Consider the following 12058-nt stretch of genomic DNA (forward strand, 5'->3'; position numbering starts at 1 on the left):
CTTATCCAACAAAGGAAGGTCTGAGGAATGCTTCCAAAGCAGAACAATTTGGGGCCGCGTAATAGCCAACCTATCATCAGAAGGAAGGTGTCCCAAGGGAGGCAGAGAGCTCCTCAAACTCTCCTTGGAAATGAGGACCTTGGAAAAAATGTTGTAAGGATGGTTCTGCACCGATTCTCGCATGATTGCAAGGCACTTCACTTCATAAAGAGTGGCCATCAGATGCACAATCTTGTCTTCCGGGATTTTTCCCTAGTATGCCTATATGGGGAACTTTCGGTGGTTCACCTGACCCAACGGAAACTCTCATCTGTGGCTAGATACAAAAAAGAATTTGGGAGACCAGTCTTTTACCTTGCGGTATTGCAACTCCAAGGTGACTAGAGCATGGGATGCCTCAAAGCTGCATACATTCCCCTTTAGACGTATCACCCTATGAGCAAGAAGAAACTAACGGCTAGTAAAGTTTGCGTCGTCCGGGAAGGATTCCAACAAAGCCCACTACCAAATAGTTCTGCAGCACATCAATAATCTCCAGGCATTCGGGTGTAGTTGGGAAAGGGTCAAGCCGAGGCAGTTCATAAGGTCACAAACAGGGTGAGAGAATAGCAATCTCAAGCCGCATGAAAACATGGAAGAGTACAGGGCCACCTTGGTGGAATGGCCCTCTACATCGACAACACCTTCGTCAGGGCCAAGAACTTCAAAGGAAATAGACTCTGTACTTGGTAGGTGAGGGCTAAGGAGGCCAACGCTGGTTTGTTTGTAGTCGAACGTCATCCATTACCCAAAAGCAATGACCCAGTATTGGTGGAGCCCCTGTAGGAAACATTAGGTTGAACGGATTTTTCAGAGGCCGTCACTGCCAGAACACAAAGTAGCAAAGAAAACTGGTCAAATAAAAGAAGAATCAAGAGAACTAGAGTAGCGGGACAATCACAATGTAGTGGGCGAAAACCAGGTCCCACCCCCACGTTTTATAAAAAGAAGGTGACGATTAGACTCTCATGCACTATGGCAACAAGGATACTCGTCGTTTCAAATTCGGGGAATGTGGTTCAAAGCAACACAAATAGCCGCCTAACACCCCTTCATTAATGACGTTGAAAAGATGTTATGAAAATGTGAGCTCATCATGGAAGATAGGAACGCCGTCAGAAATACCAATCCACAGAAGCCTCCCGGACCTCAGAAAGCCTAAGTAAGGTTCCCGACCTTGGTAAGAAGGCGGGATCGGATCATGATAAACTCCCACCGTACTTTTCCAGTGAGAATTAGCGAGGTAACTGTAAGGAAATTTTCCCCTCAAGGCCCAAGAGGCCTAATTAAGCCCAGCCCGGAGTAGAAAGCCATCAACTCGACCCACTGGAAGGCTCCTTTGTACATGACCTGTAGGAGGGATGATGTTACAGAGGATGAGACTCGTAAATCTAAGGACCTCTTGGGTAATGTCTAGTCCTCAAGTGTTCGCCCACACAGCAGGAATGATATACGGGGAATCGTTGATCTACTGACAGAGAATGCAAGAACGGACCAGAGGAAAGGCAGACTGGGAGGAGAAAGCTGGAGAACTACGCAGAATTAATGGTCCACAACAAGGATAGCACGTCACATTAATGATGTCATCGTAGAGCCACGCTGCATTTAAGGACTCTGACAAAAGGAATAGTATGGGGAACACTAACTTCAAGAAAGTAGGCACAATCTCCTCCTCAGATTGTTAGTATAAATAGCAAATCCTAGGTACGAGAATACTCCCTCTGATCCCTAGAGTCTCTTACTTATTTGCTACTCTCCCATAATATTTACTAACTTTGGCATCAAAGTTACCCGACCCTGAGCCGCCCTCTCAAAGCTGCAGTCTTTTCTACCTTATGCAGGGTTCATTTTTGAAGACCTGAGTTGTCGGAGCTTGGCCCAAAGGTGTGCGAAACACGACGTTAACAATAGGTTTGGAGTTACTGAGGTGGACTATTTAGGCCACATTATTTCTAGAGATGGTGTTAGAGCAGACCCAGCAAAGATTGCATCAATGATGGAGTGGCTAATTCCAACCTCATTGAAATCCTTGAGAGGATTCTTGGGCTTCACAGGCTACTACAAGAAGTTCATTAGGCATTATGATTCAATTGCAGCCCCATTGACAATGCTACTGAAGAAGAACTCGATTGTGTGGTCTGATGAAGCTACCAAGGCTTTTCTCCAACAAAGCAACTGGTGACTTAGCCTCCAGTATTGAAGCTGCCTGAGTTCTCTAAGGAATTTATGATCAAATGTGATGCTTCAGGAGTGAGATTAGGGGCTATTTTGATGCAGGAAGGCCAACCAATAGGTTTCTTTAGTAAAGTCTTGAAAGGAAAGGCCTTACTTCTCTCAACATATGAGAAACAATTACTGGCATTGGTGACTGTAGTGGGTAAGGGAAGACCTTACTTGTTAGGTTGACCTTTAAGATCAAAACTGACCAGCAAGCCTTAAAGTACTTATTGGAACATAAAATAGGTACTAAGGTCCAGCAAAAGTGGATTTCGAAGTTGATAGGATATGACTTCAGAATATAGTATAAAAAGGGAAGAGATAATAAAGTAGTTGATGCATTATCAAGGAAGATGGAAGATGATATAGCTACACTGGCCCTGATTTCCTTTCCCATAACTATTTGGATAGAAAGGCTCAAGCAGAGTTATGAGTTTTCTAATGACATATAGAATATTATTTCTTAGTTGCAGCAAGGGAAATGGTATCTGGTGAGTATTCCATGCAGCAAGGTTTATTGCTGAAAAAATGGAAGCTGGTGATAGTTCTCATGTCCCCCTTTAAGGATAAGGTTTTGCACTATATCCATCACAATCCATAGGCAAGTCATGTATGTTATCATAAGACATTGCAAAAAGTCAAGAGGGATCTTCATTGGGAAGGGATACGCAAGGATATTAGGAAGATGGTGAAGGAGTGTGAAGTATGTCAGATTAATAAACATGAAATTGTGCATCCAGCATGCCTACTTTAACCTTTGCCTGCTCCAAATTCTCCATGGTTGGATATCTCAATGGACTTCATTGAGAGACTTCCAATGTCTAATGGGTTATCTGTGATTTTCTTAGTTGTAGACAGATTAACCAAGTTTGCATATTTTTTTCCCATGGCTCATCTTTATACAACAAGCAAAGTGGTAATGATTTTTTCCTCTAGAGTTTTTAGACTCCATGGTATGCCAAAGACTATTGTCTCGGATAGAGACCCAATTTTCACATGTTCTTTTTGGAAGGAACTTTTCCATCTATAGGGTACTACTTTGACTTTTTCATCAGCTTATCACCCTTAATCCGATGGTCAAACTAAGGCTTTGAATTGGAAGGTTACTTGAGGTGCTACATTGGGGATAAGCCAAAGGAGTGGAGTATCTGGTTACCATTGACAGAGTGGTGTTAAAATACCACTCATTATTCCTACATCAATATGTCTCCATTCAAAGCCTTATATGGCTACCCTCCCTACAAACGTCTTTCTTATGTCCCTAGCACTACGGCCATGCAGCTTTAGAACAACAATTATAGTTTAGGGAGTAGTTGATGTCAATTTTGAAGGAAAACTTGCATAAGGCCTAGAACAGAATGAAGACTTTTGCTGATAAGAAGAGGACTGAAAGGTCCTTTGAAGTTGGAGATTTGCTCTTCTTAAAACTACAGCCTTATAGGCAAAAAACAGTGGCAATGCGCCACAATTTGAAGTTGTCTCCAAGACATTATGAACCCTTCCAGATAGCTGCTAGAATTGGTACTATGGCCTATAGACTTAATCTACCTTCCACTGCAAAAATCCACCCAGTTTTTTATGTGTCTTGTTTGAAGAAAAAGTTGGGTGATCAGATTACTCCTTTACCAACCCTTCCACTCTAGACAGTGAAGTCAGTGTATAGCCAGAGCCTGACGTCATCCTTGAAAGAAGAATGAAGAAGTTTGGAAACCATGCGGCTACTGATGTCCTTGTCAAATGGTTAGGGGCCCCAACTGAAGACAGCTCTTGGGAGCTACTTTGGAAGCTACAAAACTTGTATCCACACCTTGTGGGCAAGGTCTTGTAGGGAAGGGGGTATTCCAGTAGTTTGGTGGAGGAAGGAAGGGTGTGGGATGAAGGTTGTGGGATGACTTGTGAGCAAGGCCTTGAAGGGAAAGAGATTGTCATGGGTGTATCTGCTGGAAAAGGAAGGGAAGCAATGATATTAAAGACCAGAAAAGAAAGGAAGGTCAAACGAGGCGTTTTGAGTTAATGAAACGATGTGTTTCATCTGTGTAGAAATGTGTAGCGTGCTTTTTACATGTAGTGTGCTGCGTTTAGTTCTTTTAATGATACGACGCATTTTAATAAGTCATGAATTGTACCCATGTGTATATAAACGAGAATGGAAAAGGAAAAAGCCATCTAAGAAGTGAATGGACTTGTGGGAGGTTGGGAGTTCCTCATAATATTCCCGTGTGTGGTTTTCATATGATTCTTGAATGAATTCTTTACATTCTTGATCGTTTTTTATTTTTTGTTTGTTCTTGTTGATTCTTAATTCTAGGTTCGAGGTTCTTGCTAGTGTGAAGTCAATTGTGATACTTTTCATTACTTGAAAAAATCTCAAGATTAGAAGTGGAAAGAAAGTCGTGACCAGAGGGCCTACTATTTACCTCGCTTTTGACTACTTTGCTCGCCGAAATTTTATAGAAAGGTGATGGGAACGTCGGAGTTGTATGGTTGGCAAAAGTTGCTAGAGAGAGAGAGAGAGAGAGAGAGTATGAATGGGGGCTGCTAGGTTTTGGAGAGAGAATTTAAAGAACTAAGATTAAGGTCGGTCGAGTCACTATTTCACCCGATAAACATCACTATTTACAACTCAGTGTTAATTTCAACTCGGCTTTATCGGGCAAATCCAATCAGACCTTTCAGGCAGGTTGGGCCCATAGTGTCTTTTGTACAACCCTAATGGTAGCCATAGTACACCTAGGAAAGTGAGAAAAACTTCCTCAAGAAGCTTAGGCTTCTTTTTGATGGGCCTAAATGGGCCTTAACTGAATGGGTCTCACTTTAGGGTTTGTGGTTTCAGTTTCTAACAAGCCCAGATTCAAGTCTTCTTGGCCCAATGAAATTACCAAGATATAAAAGAATAAATGAGGGTGTAATGACATGAATTGCAGTGGTTAATAGCATATGAAAATTATTTAATTAAGTGATTAATCACTAAGCTAAAACTGGCTAAAATAGGGTTTGGGCAAACATTTAGGCTTTTGGCTTCCACCATGGTTTTGGGGTTTCAATTGGATATCTATGGTTTGAGGTTTCACTAGGGTTGAAACCTTCTTTGGTTTGCCACAAAGTATTTGGTTGGATGGAATAGTGTTTAGCTTAGGTTGCATGATCACAATGGTTGATTTTCCTTCCATTCCTTCACAAATTCATCTCATGGTTTCTCTTAGTGTCAATTGTCCTATTTTATTCACTAAATCTGGCTAAGATCCTGCCAAGTGTCCAAATAAAACTCCTTTAAACTGATTTGGACAATCTACGCGGTGATTTGAAAATCGACTAAAATGGGGGGCCATATGCCGCTATCACGGATAATACTATTCACTCCGCAAAAGGCAAAAATAAATATTCCACCATAAAATCCTAAACAATTATACAATCCTAGTGGTACAATTCATTTTGCAAAATTCGACTCCCAATTGTCCCGAGTAAATGAAAAAGCATTTTCGCGTACTTTAAATCCGAAAAATGAAAATCATATTATTGCACCATAAAATTCTAAATATTCATCTAAGACTAATGGTGCAAACCATTTCTCAATCTCATACTCCTAAGTACCTCAAATAATTAAAATGTCACTTCTGTCACGATAATAACTAACTATGTTGACAAATTAAAACCTAGACGATTGTTCGATTTGTAAAAACTATCCAAGATTTCCACAACATTCCTAAATTTTAAAAAAATTCATCCACTGAATTTCTGGTGGGTTGTTACACTAACACTTATTTTGATTTGAACCTCAACTTTCCATTTACCTCAACCAAAATAACCGAAGCCAACAAATTATTCAATCCCGAGCTAGGCTTATTTGAAGCAATACCCTAATGAGAAAGTTTGTTTATACCCCACTAATTAGCTAGCATAGAGTAACAACTTAGGTTCAAACATGGAATAACACAAATCATGCACAAAGTACCTAGAGCAAGACGCAACCCCTGATCGTGACACCACCAAAACTAACATCCAAGAAATTAACATATAGACTGCAAAGCCATGGAATTACCAATTTCCAACTTGAATATCAAATCAAACCAACCACTAAAATTCCTAATATTTTCCTAGACAAACATTATACCAATATTGTGAAGGTTAAGCATTTACATCCCATTGGTCAACAGTAACGAAATTTGAGTTTAGAGGACCAAGTGGTGCTACGAGATTGTTTAACGCAGTGATTCTCAGGTCCAGATGGTAGTACTATACATGGGAAGAGAGTGAGAGTGATAATGAGAGAGATGGGGGAGAGGGAGAAGGAGAAATGGAACAGTGTGATAGAGATGGAGCAGAGGGGGCATTATGCAGTAGTGCAATGTGTGCTTAATACTTGGCATGGCAAAACTACTACTAGGTCAGAATGGAAAAATGATGTTGGCAGATAGTAAAACATATAGAGAGAGAGAGAGAGAGAGAGAGAGAGTGAGTGAACAAAGGAGAGAGAGACGGAAAGAGACCAAGAGAGAATAGCTGACTTACCAGCAATGGCAGTGTGAAGCTTTGTGTGGCGTGTATTGGGCAATGAAAGTGCGGTGGTGTATGGTCTATTCACAATGGCAAGGATAAAGTAGAGGGAGACAAAATGAGAGAAAAAAAGGGAGAAGGGAAAGGAATTGAGAGGAGCTCACCTACATTAGTGTGTTGAGACTACAGAGTTAGTGATGCAGGGCTTGGATGACACATAACATAGAAGATAGCGGAGGTAAACGGAATAGAGTGAGATGCAAAGGGAAAGGAGTTCGAGAGTCTCAATGGTAATGATTTGTGAGTTGAAGGTTTTACTGGTTGGCAACATCTCTGGAATGTTGTAGATTCATATAGTTGAGGAAATAAAAAGCAAAGTGATTGTTGGGATGCAATGAAGAGGGAAGTTGTTAAAAGTTGGGAATTATTGAGAGGGAAAATAAGAAAAGGGGAAGAAAGAGGGTTCAGGTAGATGTTACGATGAAGAGGCTTTAAGCCAAACAGCATCTTTTCGTTCTAGGGTTAACCACCTGCCTCCCTCTTCCTCAATTCATTTCGGCTTCTCCCCTCAAGTTTCTCAGCAAAATAGATTCGGTGCCGTTCAACCCCTCTTCCCTTCCAAACTCCTCTAGGCTCCAACGACAGCACCACCGCAACCCACGCAACAATGGAGTGACCCCTTCTCCTCCTCCTTCACGCCACTAGGAGCTTGGCCTTATATCTCTCCTCTCTGACGTTCGACGTTCACCTTCATGTCGAGGCCGAGCTACATCGTTGTCCTATCCTCTCCTCCTAAGTTTTTGACTTTTTTTTTTTTTTTATGCATTTGTTATTTTGTTGTAGATTCATTAATTTATTGTGAGTTTGGTTGATTTGGTTTGAGATTTTGAAATTGTTGTGAATATGTGATGTGAATTTGGGGACCTGGTATGCAACCGACAGACCAATCGTGGAACCGATCAGTACCGGCAGTAAGAAACAGCTAGTTTTCTCTGTCCTTGCCAGCCGGTTTCGGTCGGCACCACACCCTATAAAAGCTATCGGTGCAGTGTCGATTTTCAGGTCTACTCGGGTGTAGCAGCACACATGGAGGAAATACTATATACTGTTCATAGAGTGCTCATTTAAATATTGCGTAATCATTAGACCATTTTACCCCCTATTTTTTCATCCTGTTTGCTTCTTACCCTTGTACCAAGACAAAATATTAACTTGAAATGTGAAATTGGTACTGTGCAAATCGAAGGGGGATAAGTAGTTGGTTAGTTGCTTGGACCGTACGTATATCTTAACTGATTGGGGGGCTCGTGCATTTTTCTTTTATCCCGAGGTTGAAGTGACCCGATTCCACTAGTTGTTGGCTGTTGCCTCCTCCTTTATAATGCATACAAGGACTAGATCGAATATTTGATCCCAGTGAAAAATCATATAATTGAGTAGTTGCTAATTTCGTATTTTTTGTTTTAATAATCCAAGCACAAAGACAATTAAAGAAAATTATATTTAAATTTACAATTTATGAAATACAATTTTTTGACTAATGAGATCAAATTTTTCATGATATGGTTGAAAACTGTTGACTTGTGATATTTGATAGACCTATCCATTTTAGTATATTCAAGAATTGACTTGTAATACTTGATAGACTTAACGGGATAAAATGAGATAACATACCCTTTTGGAGGGAAGAAACCTTTGGCTAAGTCTATTGGATCTTTTATGTGACTTTGGCCAGACTCTATTCTAAACAGGTTACTTGTATATTACTTGAGAATATATACTGACTAGTGCTTTGGAATATAAGGTATTCTTTGAGTAACTGGTTGACTTTCGAAATCAACGACCTGTTATGAATTTTTCGAGGTGGATTATCTTAGGCTTATGTTACTTGAAGAAATTAAGATAGACTCGTATGTGGGCCTGGCATTCTTTGGTATCGGTTGTTTGACTAAATGGTGATTTGGAGAGACTTGACTAGTATTCCTTACCATGTTCTGGAATGACTACCAGTTTCTCAGACCCTTCTTTCTTTAGTGTTTTGGTTCTACTTTTACTTTGAGAGGATATTTGTTTTGTCACTCATTTTTCCCTATTAGAAATTCACGAGTGAGGAAGTCATGAATTGAGTTCTGATCTCCCTTTATATATTCTCTATCGAAATTGAAAATACTTAAAATTAGATGTCATCTTGCAAAAACTTGTTGTGATGCTATATTTTTTACATCTTTTTTCAAAACAAAATTTTCACTTTTAGAATCTATTTTTATTAAAGATTTTTTTATTTAAAAGATCTTGTTAAAACTTTGATACACATAATACTATAGAAAAAATCTATTTTTTAATAGTATTATGATTACTTTGAGTAAAATTCCATATACCAGATGAAATCGAATAATTTGTTCTGGAGATTCATGTTTGAACTTCTATTTGAGAATGTCAACATAATCTATATCAGAGGCATCTGTTTCTATAATCTTGAAAGAATCTGGAGAAGGGATGCCAAGACAGGGCAATGTTTTGACATACTTTTTTCATAGTAGAGGATTACTTTTGAGCTTGTCAAACAGAGGTTTACACTTTCTTATGAGACTGTGGTAGAATTCTAAGATGTAATTTAGGGAGCCTAAAAGTCTGTAAAATTGTGTTTTATCTAGGGTTTGATCTGGGAATTTATCAGCAAACTGGATAAGTCTATACATAGGGTTGATTACGCCCACATAAATATTATATTCTAAGAATCTTATTTTGGTCCGAAATAACTTAATTTTGGTTGTTGAAACAACTAGTTCGTTTATTTTAATTACTTCTAGAAAGCATTTAAGTGTTTCCAATGTTCTTCTATTGACTTTGAATAGATGAGAATATCATCTATGTATACTATTAGGAAATGGGAGAACGAGTTAGAAATTTCATTTATTATATTTTGAAATTCACTTGGTGGATTTTTTAATCCAAATGGAATTACAATCCATTCATAATGTCCAAACGAGGTTGTAAATGTAGTCTTATATTTATCTTCTCTGTGGGGCCCCACCAACTCAAGAGGACATACCACCAATAGAGTTGAGTGGAAAGAAAAATGAGGGAAACTCCATTGGTGTGGCAAGAAGAATACTTGTAGGTGCCATAAAGTGCAGCTAGTCCAACACGTGGGTGAGCAAGCACCTTGTAGAAGGCCCGGCAGATGGTTCCCAGCGTGAGATGGAGATGAGCGTCTCGCCTTATGGTAGGCAAGCTAGAAAAATCGCCTACTGTAAAGGCGAGAATAAGGAGCTGACAAGGCTAGTGGCTTTGATGAGAGAAGAGTTGCCCGCCCAAGGCAAGCAATGGTCAAGAACAGACTGTGTCAAATATGAGAGCTTTCCAAAACCATATGAAAATATCTGAAAAGAGTGACAGTGTTGTACACAGAAGCCACACTCCACATGAAGGGTCACATCCAGAGTGAGTCTACTAAAAGAAGTATGAATCGGCCCGACGCCACGTGGAAGACCCATTCAAGGAAGGATTGAGGAGTTGGCAGGCCGTTTGGAAGTGTGGACCATGCCTTGGCCGCTGTCTCTATCATCATCCAATGTGACAATCGAGGTTGAACAACTCCTATCCAAGCATACTTGGAGTCAGTAGTATGTAAGAATGATGTCTAACAGTCCCGCCCTATAAAAGGATTTGGACATGGGACATAATCTCACTTTTAAGATTGTAAATGCCTAAGATCTCGTGGAGCCAGATTCTTCTACAGAAGCAAGGAGGGAGCAGCGTAGCGATGTGAACCCAACATTGTAAGGTAAGTTAACTTAGAAGACAGTATTGAAGAATGTGGGGTGAATGTTGTATGTAAGAGATATTTGCATATTCTGTAACTTTCCCCTTTCCATACATGAAAAAAATAAATTTATGATAATTATGTTTATCTTATGTTCATTTTCTATTTTTGAGACTTTGAATGTGTTTGTTGTTTTCAATGAGCAGTGACCTTGATGTGAATATTTGTAACTCTATGTGAGTAAATATATCGTGCTTCAATAATCATGGGATGGGACTATGGCACCCCCAACCTCCACTTGGAATGGAACAAAGACACAGAGCGTCGGGACATACAACATAAGATTACATACTCTGTTCATGACAGTTAATATGTAATGCATTCTAAAAATGCATCTAGCAGTATGCAATAATCGCAGCGGAATAAAGGTGAAATAAAAACTTATGTCAAAATAAACTAAAACATCCAAATATTATTCATAATAGTCATGAGTTCATATCATAAGGTAGCTTAATCTCGGTTTCAGATCATAAGGTAGCTTAATCTCGATACACCAAACAATTAAAATATCAAAAGTCTCCATGTCTAAGCCAGTTGCTTCATGCGCTCTAATGTACGGAGGGTTAGGCCTAAAAACATCAAAATGAGAACAAGTCTCCTGTTGACATCTGGTTCCTCTTCAATCATTTGGATCCACTGGTCCATTAGGTCCATCTTCATCAACTCCTGACTCAACTTCTATCATTCCAAATGGAATGTAGTGGGTCCACAAGGGGTGAGATTTACTTGAAATCTCAGTAAGTTAGACAACCAACGTACACCAAGATAGATTATGCATGATGAATGATAAATATGAAATGCATGCGATGTAGAAAAAAAAAGTACTTGTCTCTCATTGAGATTCCTCAACTTTTTCAGAAAAACTTTATACACATTTTCTTAATGAGAACATGTTTTCACTTTCAGCGTCAAAACATAGATTTTATCATAAGTCACACAAAATCATAAAATTAACATTATAACGTATGATATCGTCATAGTTCCTCATATGCACTATGAGTACCTGCTGGTGACCGTAGCACAACTCACATTGAAACTACGTTGTCTGTAGACTCGTTCTCAATACATTGGTAATAACATAACATCGTAACATTATAACATGTACACCCTCCAGCTTTAGGTATCATAACATATGACTTCACTCCGACGTTCTTTAAAAATAACTCATTCGAAACCTGTTGATTGTTATTCGTCAACCCAAGGGTTACCACTCCATATTTATTCACTTCAAAGTGGACAGAAGAGTTCTACTAGGATACTTCCCCATCCTAGCCTTGGGTTGTGATAAAAATTATTTTTCATGCTATGCTTAAGAAAATCATTTTATACTTCATGACATGTGTAGGCTTTCATAAAAAAAAAAATGATAGTTGTATGCAACAGTGCTAAAATGGCTAAAATATCACATATCATATATGCAATTATCATGTACTCAATGTATCGTATGTTATAGTATTTCATGCTAAAAAATGACAATTATAA

The sequence above is a fragment of the Juglans microcarpa x Juglans regia genome, chromosome 6D, assembly GCF_004785595.1.
Source record: "Juglans microcarpa x Juglans regia isolate MS1-56 chromosome 6D, Jm3101_v1.0, whole genome shotgun sequence".
Lineage (NCBI taxonomy): Eukaryota > Viridiplantae > Streptophyta > Magnoliopsida > Fagales > Juglandaceae > Juglans > Juglans microcarpa x Juglans regia.